Source organism: Engystomops pustulosus, chromosome 6 (assembly GCF_040894005.1).
Source record: "Engystomops pustulosus chromosome 6, aEngPut4.maternal, whole genome shotgun sequence".
Lineage (NCBI taxonomy): Eukaryota > Metazoa > Chordata > Amphibia > Anura > Leptodactylidae > Engystomops > Engystomops pustulosus.
The window spans coordinates 41,899,364-41,920,750 of NC_092416.1; the positions used below are offsets into that span (position 1 = coordinate 41,899,364).

General features: G+C 38.0%; 1 protein-coding gene across 2 annotated transcripts in view; it reads left to right on the top strand.

Annotated features, from left to right (window-relative positions):
• DRD2 (dopamine receptor D2) overlaps positions 1 to 21,387 on the top strand; it is a 205,624-nt gene that overhangs the window by 99,348 nt on the left and 84,889 nt on the right. Inside the window, exon 2 of one of the 2 annotated variants that reach the window (XM_072155858.1) lies at positions 2,037 to 2,081. The gene's annotated coding sequence lies outside the window, so the exon portion shown is untranslated. Of the gene's footprint in view, positions 1 to 2,036; positions 2,082 to 15,134; positions 15,269 to 21,387 lie in introns of those variants that run through there. The other variant, XM_072155859.1, reaches the window with a different exon arrangement.

A 21,387-nucleotide genomic window follows, 5' to 3' on the forward strand; every position in this document is an offset into this window, starting at 1 on the left:
ATAAGATGGCAGCTGATGGCTGGTTCAAGCAGCAACATCGTTGTTTAGTAAATTATTTATTAAATTATTTTATATTGTTCTCTTATAAAGAATGGCTGAACCAGTATACAACCTCTTGTGTCACCCCCTCATCCTCATAGACTGTAAGCTCTTGTGAGCAGGGCCCTCACTCCTATTGTTCCATATGACTGTTTGTTCTTTGTAATGTAATATAGTTGTAGATGTCCCCTATGATTTGCAAAGCGCTACGGAATTTGATGACGCTATATAAATAAAGATTATTATTATATTATTATTATTAACTTCTCAAACCATGCTAAATCTCTCAGGGGATTGGGGAGTGGAGAAGGGAGCGGAAGCCTGCAAGAAGGTTTACAAGTAAGAGAGTCTGAAGATGAAGTTCATGGGCATAGCTCATGGAAATGTATGGTACTCTCCATTTTTTTTACTGCGTAGGGAAATTAAATTATGGTTGGGACATAGTTTAGGTCATACCATGATAATTGGGTGGAGGAAATGCTAAAACCTAGGTATTTAATGGAAGAGGAAATCCAAGGAAAATGCAATTCATTATCTTGTGGTATAGGAGGACCTGAAACGAGTGAAGCAATGGACTTTCATTTTTAATAAATATTTATTTTTTTGTTTCATTTTAATTGTATTAAAACATTCTAAATCCTATTAGGCACTAGAAGCTATGATCGGTTAACCACAGTAAATTGTGACATTAGATAATATGAACATGAACGATGTCAACAAAAAAACTAAGACCAAACTCTTGCAACATAAAGAGTTACTTAGCTCTTTGATGCCCAAGACATATTTGGTCTTGAGAACATAAATAATTTTTTTTATATTGTTCATATATTTAAACTAATTTAAATATAAAATAAAAATGTATTGGGAAATTTAATAAGCCATCGATACTAATTCTTGGTCAACCCTTTTAACATGTGTTGAAATATAAACGTTACACTTGGTAGGGGCTATTTCATGAAACAAATGTCAATGTTTTTGTACACATTTTATTTGTCAGGAAAAAAGAATTGCAACTTTATTTTCTGAAATATGTTTTCTACTGTTTACTGCTATAACTATTCCAGATATGTGCAAATATATGACAGTCAGCTAGATTATAGGGTATAAGGTCAGACAGCCCTGGGTTACTTGCATTTATCTAGGACTGTCTGCTATACAAAGTGATTTTGTGAACATTTTTATTTCTTTTTTTACTAACTTTCTAGGTCTCAAGTTAATTTACCAGAATGAAAGACAGTAGTGGTTCAAAATGCAAACTCATTGCCGTTTCATAGAACTTTATTAACTTTATTAAACTAAAGAAGTGTGTTTATACCTAAGGGTTGCTTGTAGCAAAATGTCAGTAGCTTCTATGCTGGAAGGAATCTTCAATCCCTGCATAGCAGTAGGTAAAAATATGACACAAACAATGGTGGAGATTTGTGCAACTGTTACCTAAAGAACACTATGTTAAAGAAGAGGAAGAAAAAAATGTTAAACAGTCTTTAAAAAACACAACTTCTTCCTTCAAAACTCCATCAAAGCTAACGCGTCAGAATTCTGGTACAACTAATGATTAAAAATGATCCAAAAAAATGTTGCCATCTTTTCGTTATTTTGTATAAACTAAACTAACTAATAGAATAGAAAGTTAAAATATGAAACTGATTTATAAGTACCAGTCACTGTGAGGGGCATATTTATCAGGGCCCTTATTGTGATTATTTGCCCCAATCCCTAGGAAGGGGGGCATGTGGCTGGCCGAGCAGAGGGCATGGCTGGCTGAGAGTAGGCCGGAATGGGGCGTTACTGTGCCCTCATCTGCACTCTTGATCCTGCCGGCAACTTTTCACCAGCTTAATGTATCGCACTGTGAAAAATGCGGCGGCGGGCCTATCATGATAAATATCCCCCATAGGGTATATTCTAAGAGTTGTTCCAGAATTTCTAATTTTACTGAATCAAAGCAATTATGATTTTTATTTTAAAGATTTTTTTTTCTATTTCTTAATTTGCAGGAGTCATGAAAACAATGGAGAGACTTGAATTTCCACAGTAGCAAGGTCAGTAATTTCTGAAGACATTGAATGATCTATAATATAATTTTTGTAATATTTGGAAGAAGTTGTCCTAAAACAATGGGGGTCATTTATTTGATTTCCACCAATTCTTTGGGCGGACACCTTTTTTTATCTCCTGCAGCTCCATGTAAGCCTATTCATGTATGTGTTGTATAATGTAGTACATTTATATTTATTTTTTTCATTTTTCTCTAGTCGAAGGTAGGGGAAACTAGGGGATAAATAGACATATAACGACAAGTATTTTGTTGTGTGTTCTTTTAAACTTTAGACCTATGTCTAGGTGTAATTAAAGGAGTTTAGATGAGCGACTACCACTAATATCGCCACCTTTCCCATTTAAATGGGTTTGCCTATGAAAGAAAATTCTCAAATTTTAATCCCCTAGGGATGTTTACGCAACAAAGATCATTTTTAACCTCTTCCTTTACAATTTTACTCAGTGTTATTGCTGTTTTAGCTCCTATAACTCAGTGATGGTCAGTGTAAAATACCATTGTGTCTGTAAGTAGACACTTCATGATTCCTCTCTGGTATGAGATGCTGTGTGCTTACAATGTGCTTAGATGATCAGAATCCAGGGTTTATCTACATTTTTATTTAGTTTCTCAACACTCTACTAGTATGTGACATATAGAAAAAAGAAAGATGACAATGACACTCTCAGCTCTGCTAACTCACCTTATAAAAAAAGCAAAGTCAGTTCTGTTATAAAGACCTTATCTGTCTGTAGCATGTAGAGTAAGCCTCTGCACACAGCTGCTTGGCGGCAGGAAGTGCCTGTGTCTGAGCTTGTTTTGTAATGCATGAAAGAGGGAGAGGAGGCATAGAGCAGTGTGCAGACAAAGAGAAGCTATTTTTGAGAAGAATCCGACCGTAGTCAGAAGATTTAAGTCAGAAGATTTACAGTCGGATCCAGGGACAACTAAAATTGGAAACAGCAGGACTGATAAAGACAGGTTAGAATTATATCTGTGAAATGCTGTATTTTTGTTAATAACAGTGATACCTCTTTAAAAAAAACATTAAAGCTTGCTGTTTCTGTGTATAAAGAAGGGGTTGGTAGATATTTATTTACAATGTATGCCCACACAAAAGCCCAGTTGATATATTTATATTAAATACAATTTTTAAAATTTTGTAAAAACCCAATTAAAATGGTACAAAATATAAATAGAGCTCATTGGTCAGCTTTAAATGATATTGTCATCTCCATTAGTGGATAGGCCCTGTTACATTTACTTACATTATGTTACAAATCAAACACTATATAACAATTATGTTATGTCTATTTACAAGTAATTATTAGTCCATTTATTGATGGGCAGATCGTCCGACGGTACGACCTCCCCCTCTCCCCCCCCCCCCCGCGATTTCTGTTGCATGATAGCAAGCGCAGTAAATAAGCCACATGGTATGAAATTATTGAAATGAATACATTTTAGCCTCAACATGCTGAATCTTTCAGAATAGTTTTGTGACTCATTGATGGAGAACTGTGCAGTACAAAATAAAAGCCATGCTGTTGATGTAAATCATTGTGACTGCTGACGTTTCTAACAGCTGCTACTAGATGCGTTCAGGTAAAGGATACAATGTCAGCATATTACATGATAAAACAAAGCTATCCCCAAAGCCCCTGAGTATGTACTTTTGGCATATTGGATGCACAGTCAGAGAAAAATACACTGGTATAAGGATTCATCCCAGTGGAATTCTATTACTTTATGGACTCCTGAGCCGCAGTCGTGATTTACTGCTTTACTTAAATGTAAATTGGAACCTATGTTATACACAAGGTAAAATCTCAAGGGAAGGGTTCAAAAAGTTCAACACTTTCAAGTCCATTTGTATAGGAAGTTTAAAAGTTTATGTCTTTGTTATTTTTATGGAATTGCAACACTTTGTTCACTGGATGGTTCAAAGTAAAATGAAAATGTTATGTGGCTTTTATTTGACTTAAAGGGAAACTGTCACCATGCAAATTGCTTATAAATCACCAAATGTACCTTATATGGACTGTGGACATATGCACATGTCTTATACAGGGCCTTCTTTTATCCAGAAAAATAAAGTTATATTCACAGACTGCTACCAGTTAGGAGGGGTGGGGTTTGGGGAAGAACAGCCAAGCAAGCAGCCACTCTTAAGGCCACCTCGTCAGGTAACACCCCCCTCCTTACCGCAGTGGAGGTGCTATCTGCTCTGCCTCCTAGCTCTTCTTCATTTTGTCTTTTTTCAAATCATGCACATTCACAGCTTGTCTGTCATCTCCGCTCCGGTTCTGCACACTGCGCATGCACACGGCACACTGCACATGCACACTGCGCATGCACTGCTTTCAATCCTCTTCAGCACTGCGTACCTGCTAGTCGGGCGTGAATATCATTAAACAGCCCATATTAGGAACATTTGGTGGTTTCTAAGCAATTCACTTAGTGAGATGTTCACTTTAAGGGTATTTTTGAGGGAGGGAGAAGGATTTTTTTTTTAGATATTGCTCAAAATGGGTAAAATAGCAGTACTGTAGAGGGCCTCTGCCCACCACTATGTACATGTTGCAACATATGCACTCAAAAATAGCCCTTTGATCTGTAATTGTAGTACAACCAAAGACTGCCATGCAGACGTTTTAAAATAAAAATAAAATCAATAAAAATTGGGCTCATCTGAGTTCTTTAGTGGAAACTGGTAACAAGCTTTACACAAAAATGGAAGAAACAGCTACTAAAAATGTTTTACACAGAATTGTATTTTTTTTTTTTAAATGACACTGAGCCACATTAGGGAATCAGTCACCATGATTTATGTACCCGAACTAACTGCTATGTTAAGTAGAGCTTTACTCACCCATAGCATCATTTTTATTGTCTCACTGCTCTTTCTGTGACTTCACTTTAGAAATATGTAAATGAGGCTAGAGATTTTTGGTGTATGAGGGGGCTTCAATGCTTCACTTCCACAGGAATAACAATGCTCCATTACAACCACCCATCACCTTCTCTCAGCCTTCATATTTGCTTCAAATATGCAAATTAGTATTTTAGGGCAAAATTGATATAGGTAGAAAGTCTATTTCACCTACTCCATCCCAGCATCAAAGGAGAAGCAGAGCACTCTGAATTACAGCCAAGGTGTAATGCAGGGTCTGGCAAAGATTAGACTAAAGATTAGGACAGAAACAGTTGGCCCTGAGATGAACAACATGTTTCATTAGGTGGTAAGGGCCAACTAGGAGATGTTCCCTCCCTGTGTCAAAGTGCAAAACATGAAGACAAAACAAAAATAGAAGAATAGTCTTCAAGAGCCACATCACGAGAAAGAGGACAAATGCAGTACAAAAATGCAAGGCAGAAGGAAAGTCATAATACAGGCAGAAGGTCAAAATAACAGAATGCAGACATCATAAATAACAGAGCCGAGCTGCAGGAGAGTGCTGGGTGTGGTGCAAATCAATCAAGGTATTCAGCAAACTAATATGGGAAACATAGCAACCCAATTAGTGTATCCTCACCATACTCTGTGGAGAAAGGATGACACTAGCACATATGTTACATTACAAGAATGCATAAGGCAGTCATCTGAGAAAGACCACATTGTCCATTGTGCAGCAAAATAGTAATCTAAATGTGAATTCAAATAAAAATATCTCTGCATTCTGGCTACAGTTTTTCTCAAGAAAGGCTTGCTTACATTTATTTGTATGTAACACAGGGTCTGAGAGAGCCCCTTTAAGAAAATTAATTTTTTAAGTTAATGAAATACCTATAAGCATAACTTTCTGTTAGGAATTTCAATTATTTATTTAGCAAACAATGCCATAGATTTAAATAATGAAGGAAAATTAAATTATATGGACAAATTTACCTCCAAATGCTGAACACTCCAATTCACAGGGATCCATTGATACACATAAAGATTTGTTTTTTGGCCACTACGCTCAATTCTCGTACAGAACTGTTTCCCTGTGGGAGCTTTCAATTAAAATGTTGCTATAGCATCATTATTTAACACACATCCTTCCCTCATTATCAGTTCTCTAAAGATGCCTAATAAACTTGGCTTAAACAATAGAATCATCATTTTGCGGAATTTTTATGATCCTTCCTAATAGGTTATAATCATCATGAACAATAACTGGCGAGCACGGATGGCTGTTCATTAAATTTTTTAATTGTAAAATCTTTAACAAATTAAGATGTAAACAATATTCTAATTCACTTTCACTCTAATTTTAATTTAAAGGGAGCCTTTCACCACATTTTCTCAAATAAAGCCAGTGACCGGTTCCCAGAGAGCCCTATTAATTAAATGATACACTTATGTTAGCTAAAAATTGTTTCCCTCACAACTACATAAAATCAACTTTATGTAATTATATTATATGGGATTATATGGCATCAGAAGGGGCGTGTCCTGCTCGGCCCCTCGCATTTACTCCACCCCAGGGCCTTATGGCTCCTCACTTTACAGCACTTCATGTCATGTGACCACGGTGATGTCATCTAAGCTAAAAATCATCTAAAATTTGACATAACTATCCCATATATGTATCTGATCACATGAAATCACAGCATGCCTCCATAGACCTCTAGTGCTCCCCATCCCCTATGGAAGCATGCTGTGATTTTATGTGATTATTCACATTCATGAAGTAGATATGGCAAAGTTTGGGGGGAAAGGACTTTAGATAACATCAACCTGTTCAAATGACATGAATGTAACGCAGGGCGCAGTGTAAAAAAATTGACACAGTACTTCCTATAAGTACACAGAGATTTATATGTCTATAGTTTAATATTGACAGAGCGTCCCTAGTTCCATACAGCAGCACGTCCTAGCAGTGACACTTGCAAATCAGGAACAAGAATGGCAGTGCCAAAAATTTGAAGAGACACAACAGTGTCAGTCAAAATAAGGGGGTGTGGTTTATTAGCAACTTTGGAGATACCAAGAGTCGTATTTGGAATAAAAGAGTCAAGTGTGCTATCAGAAATTTCATATCAGTTAAACAGCTGTTATAAAGGTACCGTGCCTCACTGGCAGCTAATTTAGGTGATATGGGGAGGACTTGTAAACTTTTACTGGCATGCTTTGTTGGTTTGGGGTGGGTAAATTTGTGGTAACAATAGGTCTTCTTTAATGAAGTTGTATTTTCTATGCCCTCTACTAGGGTATAGGAAAGGCAGAGCTAGATAGGTAGATTGTGCACTCAGGAGTTCCTTTTAAGTAACACCAAAGAGAACTGTCAACAAACATTATCTTGTACAGCAAATCCATCAAAATGCTACCCTGTTTCCCTGAAAATTAGACAGTGTCTTATATTCATTTTTGCTCCTAAACAGGCGCTAGTTCTTATTTTTAGGGGGTGTCTTATATTTCCATGAAAAATAATTCACATTTATTGTTGGACATAAAAATCAACTTCTCTAACAACTTCTCTAACATCCTTATAACTCTCCAAACTTATTTCATGCAGAATTTCTTGTGACTCCATTTCTATTGGAAACATTGGCCTCAATTTCTCATGTTTAGCAATATCACTTTCCTTAAATGATCCCCTTCTTGTCAGCAATTCTTGTCCGGGTAGATGCTTGTATCACATTTGCAGCACAACAGTCAGAGATTCTATCCCATGATTCCTTCCCACATGTCACAACCTCTTGTGCTATCTAAATGATCTACTATTACTAATGTACAACATGGGGGGAGCAGCAGCAATGACTGCCGCTAGGTCTTATTTTCAGGGGAGGCCTTATATTTCTAAGCTTTAGCAAAATTCTACTAGGTCTTATTTTCAGAGGATGTCTTATTTTAGGAGAAACAGGCTAGTTGTTGAGTTGAAATGCTATATATCTTATATTGTGACCCCCAAAGTTCAGATCATACCCACTGAGGCAGAAACCGAATTAGTGCTGTTGTTTGGGATCTGGATCTGTGTTTGGTAAAAAGCGTCAAGCTGCTTTGTTGACTGTCGAAGCCATGTAGAAACCAAGCTTTTTCAATTGCTTTGAAGGGTACCTGAACATACAAAGGTTTATATCACTTTTTAAAGAGAATAGCAGAAAAAGCCAAAAGTATATCCTGGACTCCTCGAAGAGACATTAGGAGTCCAGAAAACCCTACCCACCCCCACAGTACTTGACAGCTCTCCCTGTATCAGTTTGTGTACACAAGAATCCTCATACCTTTAGCTGCATCAGGACATAGTTGCAATGGTACAGTAAAAGCTGTCAGGTGGGATCCCAGCTGTTTAATTTTGAATGCAGGAGGTTTTATTTCATTTTTTTGTCCAAACATTTTAGAGGGCCTAAAAAAAACTGTAAAAAAATAAATATTAAAAAAAAAAATCATTAACATGTTAAGTATCATTGCTTGTTTAATTTAAAATAATTTCCTATACAGTGAACCCAGTAAATAGAAAAACTTTAAATTGTCCAAATTTCTTCTTTTTTGCCACCCACAATAGTTTGAACAAAAAGTGTACAGCTCCTAATGAAAAAATCAGCTTCAAATTGCATTCCATGGAATATTTTATAATACTCACTGCAAGTCAATGGTTGTGGGCAGAGTATTCAGGACTCTCATTTCCAATCACTGTGTGTGCGTTGTGGGTGGGTTAATCAAGAGTCTCACTGAAAATTATTGTGTGTGGACAGAGTTTGGGTTAGGATATATCCACCAGTAATACCCACCATCAGTGCTTGGCACCTTTCACTGGTGTTAACTGTTTGAATGCCGCCGTCAATGTCTCAAGTGGCATCCACATCACAGTGGCCATGCACGGCAGTTATACCATTCTTGCTTTTGGGGAGGGTTGCGAGGCGCAGCATTTAAATAGTTTACGCCTGCAATCAGAGTTACTGGTGTTGGGGGTTGACCTGAAGTTCTATATATTGTGTCACAGCGCTCTGTTTCTTTCCATCTACAATATTCTGCTACCACAGCTCAATTCAATACATTAATATTGATAAGAGGGGTCAGTTGGTCTTTTGAAGCAATTACTATTTTTGTACAATATTGGTCCGAGAGACCTGATTATGTTTATTCCAATAGAGTATAATGCATCCTCTGGAAACAGATACAAACTGTTGACACATATAATAGGTCTGACTGTTCAAACCCAGCTTTCCCTACCTGATTGCCTTGCAAACCCTAGTGGTCAGGGACAACTGTCTAATGTTCATTCCTGTGCCAAAGGCAAGGGTAGTGGAAATAGAGACATAAGGTCAGAAAACCAGAATACAGGGATCAGCGGAAACACAATGGGGCAAATTTACTTACCTGGTCCAGTAGCGATCCCCGATTCGGACGGTCTGACGAGGAGTCATGAAGATCGTCCGCCTGAGTTCCTGCATCCGTCGCTTCCCTGCTGAGGTCCGCCGGAGTTAACCTTATTCTTCCTGGCCCTTGTAAGTGCGTGTTTTGTGACACAATTCCAAATGTTAAATCCGACAACCTGCTCCCCAATTTCTGTCGAGTGCAAGCCGGCGCTGATGCGCCAAAATCTGATTGCGTGTGAAACAATCCCCATGGAAACCGCCGGGAATCCCGACGAAAATGCTCTCCACGGACCCTTTGTAAATGAGCCCCAATATCTAGATACCAGGAGCTTTCTAATACTTGAGACTTTAGCAAAAGTAAAGTATTAACCAGGAGGAGCTTTAAACCAAAGCATGGTCCTGCTCCAGAAGGTGGATGGAGAGAAAAACTGTCAGTCATTGCAGGTTAACAACTGAAACCATATTTAAATACCAACATAAATAACACCTTATTTGAAAAAATTCTACTTTTATTAATGATTCTTTAAAAATCTATATTTTACATATTTTTACATGGTTGTCCTTTCTAAAGATGCATGTCCACTCAAAGTACTGGACAAAATGGGCATCCAGAATTTTTTCACCTCAAATTCAAGTTCACCAACCTTTGATGTTAGAGAATCATGTCATCACATGCCCATGTAGATCTCCATCCTAAAGGTGAAGATTAAGGGGTGCAAACAAATTTTTCACACGACTGTTTCTGTGTGGTAGCAATGGAAGATCAGAATTTAAGTTAGCAAGCACTCAATGCATGTTCTAAGAACACTATCCTTCGATCAGGGGAAAATATTTTTTTGGAGTACCCTTACAGATATTGCAGTTAAAAGGCAATGAGAATGAGAATCTGTATTAACTCTTTTATTGTCAAGACCATATTTAATATAAAGTCTGACACCACCTTCCTTCTTTTCTATTAAGGAGACATCTGTCCCACAGGCGGATTTGAAGTGCCTTCTAACAATATGTCCCCTCTAAGAACTGTCTTGAGTATTCTCTCCCATAGCCTCATGCACTGGATAAAACCAACTGTAGACCCCTCTCTTGGTGTATTTAGATCTTGGGGGAGAATCAATAACACAGGTGGAAGAAGAAAGGGGAAAATATTGTCTATTATCGGATCTTTAAAATCCGAGATATATACATAAAAGTTATCCACCACCATTTGACACTCAGAAAAAAAAAACGATGAAATATAGTGGAAGTAACCATTTTGACCTAATTTAACCAATCCCCTGTCCACAATTCAAGACAATTTTTACATGACAAAAAATCTCTGAATGACTTTAGCCAACCCGAGGACTTGAGTTTTCAGATCTGGTGGAGCAGTTCTGCAGGACGTGGCTCGCTTTACCACAATACAGACACAAGGGATTCTTGAAATGATATTCTCTCCTTGTATTAGCATCTGTAGTTCCCAGTTGAATAGGTTCTGGTTTTAGAAATAACAGGGGACAGATACATCAGGGGGTACAAAGAGTAACATAAAAGAACAAGCAGGTTCTATTGTAACTTAAATTTGGTCAGAAGGTCAGAAGACCAGATTACAGAGATGAAAGAAAACATGATATCGAGGAAACAATTAACTTGTACCTAGATTCTATGATAGGCACAGAGTATTAACCAGGAGGAACTTAAAACAGAATTAATTTCCCAGTCCGGAAGGCAAATGGAAAAGAACACTGTCAATTACTTTCGGTTAACTACTAAAGAATCAGAACATAGCTGCAGGAGATTGCTGGGTGTGGCGCAGAATCAATCAAGACAGCCAGCAAGCATAAACAACAACATAAAAATTTGCCCCAGGAATGTCAGTGTAAAATACAATATCACAATCAGCGCATCCTCAGTCATACCCTACAGAGAGAGGATGATGCTGGAGCAGATATAACACAGGGGTGGAACATCATTCACTTACATAAGGTCTTTCAAGTATATAGATCTTAAGCTGCCTATAAATATCAGTATCTTACTTAATTTTTTGGAGCAAACCACCAACAGTTTTTCAATAAGACTGATCCTTCTTTGAGTTTTAAAAATAGGTTACGCATGAAGTCACTAAATTTAATGTATACTCCTTTATGTGGGAATTTATAGAACATGTTAAATGTAGAAGGTAAGGAGTTAAATCACTTCTGTTTCATTCAACTTGCTGTCTTCTCTAGGGAAATCAATTCCGAGGCAATATTCCGTGGTTTAATATATCCACTAGTCAAGGTTTGCACAGCATGAAGACTGAAGTGTTAACTTATAGTGCTATAATTTCAGGTCAAGTGAATCAGCTCCTTATAAAGGTCAATCTGTCTTTACTTATCTGTTATACATGTATAAAATGTATAGTGGGATTTATAACGCACCCATAATTGTTATCCACTACAATGTTCTCTATAAAGAGTCTCTATGACAAGTGATGTGGCTCCATTGTTCCTAATGTGTGGGAGTAGAAGAAGAAATTCCTATCTGCAGAAAGTATCTCAGTTCTTTCAAAGGGCTGCGAATGATCTGTTTGCAGACTTCTCTTTATGTTTGGCAAGAAAAAATAAGCAAATTGTGACATGTTAAAAGTCATGGACGTAATTTCATGCAGGAAAGCCTCTTGATGCCTCAAACATAAAAAGTGAATTAGAGGTGGTGCTAGGACATTATTGCACTGCAAAAGTCATGTGGTGCGACTGTACAGGTTAATTTATTTAGCCCAACCTTTTGCTCACCTTACACTCAGAGCACAAATTGCAATAGCATAAATCACACCTAATACAGTTCCAGCACTCCACTAATGAATATTTGCTGCCACCACTTATTGCATATACACTGGGACCAATAAGTATCCCACTCTACATCTGCTCTTGCCTCTCAAGTAGACACCTTGTTACACCACTGGACATGTACGCACAGCTCTCTAGTAGTCACACAGCTAATTATACTTTACCAGGCTATGAGTTTGTAGAGCATACAGGAACCAAAATTGAAGTGAAAAGCTTTAATACAAAAGGGAGTTCAGTGCTTTTAAAAAGATGTTAAAAAAAATTACACACAACACGACAAAACAGTTACAAAATAAAAAGGGAGGAAAATAACAGAAACTTACAAATTAAAGTGATTGCTGACTTCCTGGAGGTGGTAGAAATTTGGGAGACCCCAGCTTTTTCCGGCAGCCTCCATAGAGTGAACCCTGTTTACCTGCATATCACAATGTTTTATACATTTTCTATTCGGTTAACGTTTTAGAACCTCCCATTAATTTATTAGTTAAAATAGTTTCTCATGATTGGACAAAGTATTAATGAGGGGAGAGTCCAGGAACATTTAAACAGTTTCTTTGTTTTCAAGTTCTGATGCAGGAGGAGGAGATGGGGATAACCATGTGTTTTTGCAGACCAGTCTTCAGGTCAGAGTTTATCAAGCTGTTAGAACTCCAGGATTTCATAAAAGTTGCAGGGACATCAAAGAATGCCAATTGTCCTGTAGTTCAAAAATTCTACATAATGCTACAGCTAAAAACTGGGCTGTTTTTTAGACCCAGTTGGGGGCCCTCTAGGCAGAACTAAAAGAGGGCCCCCAAAATAAAAAAAAATAAAACTATTTTTTTGAACACAATCAGTAAAAGGCTCCTTTAGCCTGCACAATAATATTACTCTGTAGTTACACACAGTAGTACAGTAAGGCAATTTGTAATATGGGACTGTAGGAGAATGTTATTGGCGATAGACAGACAATAGGTATATTGATGATAGAGATTCATAGATGCATGAATACTGTATAACGTAGATTATATATAGATAGGTGACAGAAGATAGATAGATTTGAGAGATGGATAGAGTAGAAGAGAGATATAAGATCGGTTGATTAATAGAAGGATAGATACTAGATAGGAGGAGATGGATAGATAATAGATAGGATATAATATATATAATATATAGATAAATAGACATAAAGCTAGATAGATAAATGGTTAGATAGACATATATATGGACAATAAAATAGACAAACCATAGGAGATAGATAACTGGACTGAGATAGATGATAGATATATAGACAGGATATAGATGATAAGCATCTTCCCCCAGGCATTCAACCAAGGGGCATTAAAGGAGCAATACATTCTCTGCCAACAAAAGTCCACATAGAGGGGGCCCCTTTAGAACATTGGGCGGTGGGCAAATACCCTGCTTGCTGCCCCCCTCTTTATAAATTGAGACCGATGCCTGTAGCCGGAAAAATGAACTTATGTTCATGGCACGCTTCCAGTCATAAGGAAGGGGTTCTGGGCAAAGCAATCAAGAAGGCGCCAGGCTGCATCTTTACATAATCGCTCCTCCTTATCTCGCTGTTATCTCTGTCTTGTCTCAATTCTTGTGCATGCCCTAATCATCTCTGCTCTGACCCTACATGTGCACAGAGGAAGAAAGATGAATTGCTCAGGTGTGAGAATTGAGACGAGACCCTGGCAGGCCAAGGAGAGGACACAATACCACAAGGCAGGGCCTGCTGCACCTACGAGGAGATAAGGAGGCGTGATTATGTAAAGATGCGGCCGGGCGACTGCTGTGCCCAGGCCCCACTCCCCTGACTGGAAACGGACCATGAATATAAGTTAATTTTTCCAGCTGCAGGCTCTGGTCTCAATTCATAAAGCCATGTTCAGCACACATGCAAGGTACTTACTGTGGTTTCGTATTGAAATATTGGGGCACATTTACTTACCCGGTCCAGTCGCAATCCCACAGCTCGGTGTCCGACGAGGATTCAGGTCTGCCGGGATTCAGTAAGGTCGTGCGCCTGATATTGATCTTGCGACACAAATGGTTTTTTAAATTCTGTGTTTTTTTCCGAATCCGCTGAGTTGTCCGCCCCCCGATTTCTTTTGCGTGAAAGCCAGTGCCGAGGCACCACAATCCGATCACGTGCGCCAAAAACCCGGGGCAATTCATCGCAAAACCCGGCAAAAGTGCGGCATTCGGACACTTAGTAAATAGCCCCATTGATTTCATATTTAATTAATAAATTGAAGCATTCAAGTGGAAACTTCTCCCCATGTGGCTTAAAACTTTTATTACCACAGTTTTGATTTGATTTGCAGTTAGATCTTTAGATCGTACCTGTTTTATTGCTTCCTGGAAATAATTTTCATGTTGGTATTTCCATGTGCTCTTTCTAAAAAATGGAGGATATTATGGACTCCTTTGTCCCACTTTCGCACACCAAAGACTCTTCATTAACACCACAAAAATGAAGGGTTTCTAACTCTAATAGCTTCCATTACAAACCAAAAGTTAGAAGCCATGGAGGTCAGATGCATTGCATGGGACTATGGTGACCAGACCAAATTTAGTTTGTCAGGCCCCTATCAATCAGAAAACGATGAAGATGATGAGGATCCTATTTGAAAACAACTAATAACTTTAAATAATATATTTGGAGAGAAATAAACTTTACAATGCTATATAGAAGAACCCTTCCATTCTTCACCGGCACTTCACCGTCACATATAATTTTTACCTGTATTTCATTGCCTTCACATCACACTGAAAGATCCACATGAGATGTTCTAAAAATAACCTTGAACTTCTTCTGAACTCCACCTTGTTCTAATCCTTAAAAAAACTCATATCTGTGTCTAATTAACCCTCCAAAACATTAGTAGAAACAGGCTTATTTCCGTTCCTACTACCTCACAGAATACCTCGGATTTCATTCCCTTACACTTGTTTTTAAAGAAAGGTCTTATATTTTACTTTTGGAATGTTTGCTTAGTGTCCTCAAAAACAGAAGAGGTTTTTTTTTGCAGTAGTTGAGTGGGTTTTCTTGTGTGAGTTGCATGTACTGATGCTGTTAAGTCCAGACAAGGTAGGTTCTTATTGAGCACTGAAACATTTCAAAAACTGTGTTGTTTTTAATATCTGTTACCATGAACATGTCACAGAGACGATAGATTGAAGATGTGTGTGTTGTTTTATAACTTTCGTTTCTCCCTTTTGTTGATCACTGATTATTGACTTCATTATTATTTTACGGTTTCATCCAATTAAATCAACTACAAATATCAGACCTAGGTGCAAGTTGCTGGTTGGTGACACCGTCGACCAACACCAACTTGCAAACTTGTTCAAATCTACCAGAGTTTTTATGCAAGATGTGTAACAGAGGGTTAGTTGATTTGCTGGGAATTTTATAAGGGATATTTTTTACATCAGTTTACTAGTCTGAAAGTGTATGAAGTACTATATGAAGATTTTGACAACTGGGTCTATGAAAGTCATCAAATTGTTTAGCTTGTGCTTAGTGTAGATGAACAGGGTGGATTTCTATACACAAAAGATGACTAAAAAGAGTTATTTTAGTAGCAAGTGGAGTGACCCAATAACTAGTGTAATAACTATACACTATACTACATACTATACACAAAAATACTCAGTATAAAGAGATCTCTACCTCACACATTTCTGAACATGGTGGCATCATCTAGATGGTAGAAGTTATGTCAAACCAGCATAGAAGAGGATTATTTGCATAAGGGCAGTGAAAATCAAGAAATTAAGTGCCTGAATAAATCATCCTGGTAAATTAGGCAAGAATTTATTTAGCTCTGGTAATCCAAGACACCTCCACTTACTTGTGGGCAGATATTGAAAACTGAGATTAGTCTGAGGACTGGCAAGAGAGCATGATGGGAAATTGAGGAACAGCACATATAATAAAAAAGTTAAACGTATTGCACTGGCTATTGTAATTTGCTCAAAAATATTGTGTTTTTTTAGTGACATGTGTCGCTTCAAATGGTTATAACTTTTGAACACTTTTTCTTATCAAAACGATTTTGAGATTTCCGTTTTCCGTAATTTCAAGGAGATATCAGAATTAACTTTTTAGCGGTCCGTTTTTGTTTTTAATAAAATTTGACCTATATAATCCCCATAAATATCAATCCATTTTCAAATCTGCACCCCTCAAATTATCAGAAACATCTTTTAGGAAGTTAACTTAAATTAATGGAGGTGAAATTTAGGATGGTTTAAATAGTAATACGTTTATTAAGCCCAAATATTTACATGTTCACAAAAGATAAAAAGAGAAAACACATCTTAAAATTTGCTATGCAAATTACCTGAGTGCGGAGACACCCCACATGTGGAATTTTCTTGTCAAAGGTGCGCACAGTAAGGCGCAGAAAGGAATGAGGGCCATGCATTAGCCTTAAAGATTTTAGTTGACTCATGTAGAACTTTTTTGAGCTATAAAATGTTTTTTTTTTTCATTAATGTTGCCATGTGAAGGCTTATTATTTGTGAGATGAAATGCATTTTTCAGTGAATCTCCCTTCAGCCATTTAAATGTCTTTGTAGCGCTGACTACAGCATTTAAATGGTTAACCCTTTTACAGAGGGATCTCAGCTGTAGATTACCACTGACACCCCTTGATCTTGAACCCAGCTCAGCTCCAGTGCAGAGCTGAATCGGCATTGGTTTTACATCATACTATGGCGGCATGGAGCAATAATGGGTGGACTCTGCGCTGTATTAGTATGGCACAGAGTGGCAAGAGGTTAAGCGTATCAAAAGTATTTAGTTAATGAAAATCAACCATCAAAGTGCATCATGATAAACCAGGGACACTGAAGCCACTTTCACACTGACGTATGCTCGCCATAGCCATGGGCTGGAGAGAGAAGTGCTTCACACTCCTCCCCTCTGAATAGGGAGAAGTCTTGTGCAGCTCTATCGTTTTCCCTGTATGGTACGGGATTTAAATGGATGGATATATTGCCCATTGAAATGCATGTGGCTGTTTGCTACTCATACTGAAACAGTACGGTATGGTAAGCATAAAACCGGGAAAAAATAGAATGGCAATGTAAAAGCAGCCTTAATCATAGATCCAGGCACCATGAGTGTAATAATCATATTATATTTGCTATCCATGGCTACCTACCTTCTAAAATAAACTTTTAAAATAATGCTGATGCGTCTTGGGACTCTTGCGGAGTGTTTCGACAGCCCTCTGGATACCTTTTTCACAGGTTATGTTTCTGTTAGGTTTTACAGGCAGAGGGAGGAGGGAGAGAGCAGGGGTATCCTTAGCTACCAGTGCACGGGCCAGCCTAGTACACACCCCAGTAGCCTCTGCAGTTAATTTACATATTACTAAAATAAAGTTTTTAACAAGTTATGTTAGATTCCAGGATTATTAAATTACAAATTAGGGAAGAGGCAGGCAGGAGGAATCTACAATCAGATCTACTTCTGAAAACTTCCTCATGGTAGGTTTCCTTTAAGACCACTGTATGTTCATATATCAATGCGGGGCTTCCATTTTCCTTCTCTATTAAAATAGCAGAACAGTTAAAAAATCAAAGTCCAACAATGCAAAAAAATACCCCATTGACTAAATTCTTGACCAGCACATTGTCTACCCTCACTGGGCTTCTGTTTGTTTGGAGTTTCTGTATTTAAAGAATAAAAACAGTCCTACAATGAAAAAAGATGGTTATTTAAAACCAAAAAGTATTACAAAATGCCTTCTTCTGAAGCATTTTGAGCTGCAAGATACTGGGGGTCATTTACTAAGGGCCCGAAACGCGTTTTTACGGCGGGTTACCCGAATTTTTCCGGTTTGCGACGATTTTGCCTGAATTGCCCCGGGTCTATGGCGATCGGATTGTGGTGCATCGGCACCAGCATGCATGCAACGGAAATCGGGGGCATGGCCGTATGAAAACCCGATGGATTTTTAAAAAAAAGTGCACTCGGCCTGGCTTGGTGAACTTCAGAGCATTCCGACGAACTTCAGCACAGCAGTGACACCTGGTGGACATCGGGGGAACTACCTTAGTGAATTGCCGGAAGACCCGAATCCTCCACACAGAATGCGCCGCTGGATCGCGACAGGACCGGGTAAGTAAATCTGCCCCACCATGTATTCACCTTTAAGTGGTCATTCTTGGTCAGGTTCAAGCTTTGATGAGATTTTAAGTTAACACCAGGTATTGATTTTAAAGAGATGAAAAAATTAGGGATTGGGGCTACATTCCTTCTTTCTTACTCATCTTGGTTTTCACTTCGAACCTGTATAAATGTTCTGATTCAATTCTGATGTTATAATAATGCTCAAAAACACCCACAGATGCTTTCCTTTTTATTCTATCTACTTTGACCTAATATTCTTTAACACAGTAGTAGTAGTTTGTATGATTTCTCTGGTTTATTTTTTTTACTTACGACCTTCGCTTTCAATTTGCCTTTTCTTTTAAGGTTATTGTTCTCTTTAATTGTCTGCTTTTTGTGTAGTGATATCATGTTTTATTGATTTCATTGTGTCATTGTAAGCTGTGAAAATTCTACACTTCGCATGACTTCATGACTACATTCTCACAATTTTTCATAAAAGGTGCAAGTTAATTGAAGTAAAAGCCAAGACATTTGTAGTATATAAAAATATCTGACTGGTAGATAATGTCACAAATATGCAATTTGCTAACAAAAACACCATGTTTCGCAAAAGAGAAGATGCTGTCAATTGTTTACAGACAGCATTTATATTGTACAAGGTGGTTGCGCTTTTGAAAACTATTTCAGTTTTGTTAAAAAAAACCTTAATTTAGTTATTTACCTTACAATTACCTATTGTAATAGTGACGTAAAGATAATTTTATAGAAGTATGGTGGTAACCATATGGTTGTACCAGGAAAGGCATATGGAGATTCTCTAGGGCCCAATAACTGAGGATGCCCATTTCTACTCAGCTGGTTATGAATGACAACGCTATAAATGGTCAGTTTATGGATTGTAAATATATAGATACAGAAGGAGATACCACGTCTGTACATCACATGAAGAAATGTAATTGTTTTCTATGAGAAAGGTGTAATTTTATATTACATAGTTACAATGTTGCATACGATTGAAAAAGATGCATGTCAAGTTCAACCTAGGAAGGGATTGGATGAGGAAGGGATTTAGGAGAAACAATTCTATATAATATAGCTATCAATGTTGTTTTGATGTAAAAAGGCATCTAGACCATTCTTGAAGCTCTCTTCTGTCCCTACTGTGACCAGCTCGTGAGGCAGGCTATTCCACAGATTGACCTTCTTACAGTAAAGAAGCCTTGTCGCCTCTGTTGCTTAAACCTTGTTTTCTCCAGATGAAGACAGTGCCCTTGTCTTTTGGTTTGATTTAACCTGGTACAACTTTGCACCAAATATTACCCTTCAGGCATTTATGTGGGACAGTATGAACACAAGAACACAATATCCACAGCAGCTCCTCTGTCCAGGCATCTGCTCAGCTCTTCATAGAAGCAGATCAGGTTGGTCTGACAACTATTCTTAGTAAGCCCATGATGGCTGTCAATATTTCTACTACTTGATCTCACATACTCCAATATGTACTCTTTTCTCCACCCTTCCAATATTTTCACCACAACAGAAGTTATACTTACAGGTATATAATCCTTTGGAGAAGTTCTAGAGCGTTTTTTAAATATTGGCACAATATTCGCCTTGTGCCAGTCACTTGACACTGCGCCAGTTATTAGGGAATCTCTGAAGATTTTAGACGGCGGTACAGCAATAACAGAACTTTTCTTTAAGTACTCTGGGATGTAACCCATCTGGTCCAGGAGCCTTGTACACATTAAAGGGAACCTGTCACCAGGAGAGCCATTTTTAGTACTCCCCCAGTCCCCACAGAGCATAGTACATACACTGCCAAAGTGTTTTTGTATAAAAAAAATTAGTTTTACAGAAAAAAAGATATGTTATATTGTACCTTTCATTAGCATCTGCTGTGTGACTAGGCAGTTGCCTAATGGGAGGGTCTGGAAAGGAGAAGTTCCCCCCCACCCTTGGGAAACATGTGATCTTTTCAAATATATGAACAACTCCCCACACTCGGGATTGGCTGTAGAGGAGCAGGGTGCATCGCTAAACCAAGTGGTGGGTGTTTTCATGTATTTGAAAAGGTCACATGGAGTAGCTGTTCCCCAAGGGTGGGGGGGAAACTGCTCCTTTCCAGACCCTCCCATTTGGAAACTGCCTAGTCACACAGCACATGCTAATGAAAGGTACTATATAACATATCTTTTTTTTTCTGTAAAACCAAGTTTTAATACAAAAACACTTTGGCAGTGTATGTACTATGCTCTGTGGGGACTGAGGGAAGTGCTAAAAATGGGTCTCCTGGTGACAGGTTCCCTTTAATTTTATTAAGCTTAGATTCAATCATGTCTACATTCAGTCAGTCTAGTATATTACAGGATGCATGACCCACACTGGCACTTCTCTCAGAAGTTCTTTCTTCTCTTGGTCTCTGGTCACCAATCCCCCATTTTAAGAATATAGAGTTCCAATCTGCTCTGACCAATTTTTTCTTAGTATTGATATACTTTGAAAATGTCTTAGGATTTTTTTTGCTATCTTTGGCCACCTGTCTTTATATCATAGTTTATATGGGTGAAAAAAGACACATGTTCATCAAGTTCAACCAAGGAAGGAAAGGGATTGGATAAGGAAGGGATGTAGGGGAAACAATTCTATATAATATAACCATCAATGTTATTTAGGTGGAAAAAGGCATCTAGTCCCTTCTTGAAGCTCTCCGCTGTCCCTATTCCACAGATTCCACAAAGTGACAGTTCTCATAGTAAAAAAGCCCTGTTGCCTCTGGTGATTAAACCTTGTTTTCTTCAGATGGAGACAGTGCCCCCTTGTCTTTTGATTTGATTTAATCTGGAACATCTTTCCACCATATTTTTTGTATGGACCATTCATATATTTATATATATTGATTGTATCCCCTCATAGTCATCTCTTTTCCAGACTAAATATATCTAGTTGTTTTATCATTTTTGTGGTTCTTCGTTGTACCCTCTGCAGCCCCAGGGCATCCTTTTTAAGGACCGGTGCCCAGAACTGGACAGAATACTCCAGGTGAGGCCAAACCAATGCCATGTACATTGGTAATATTA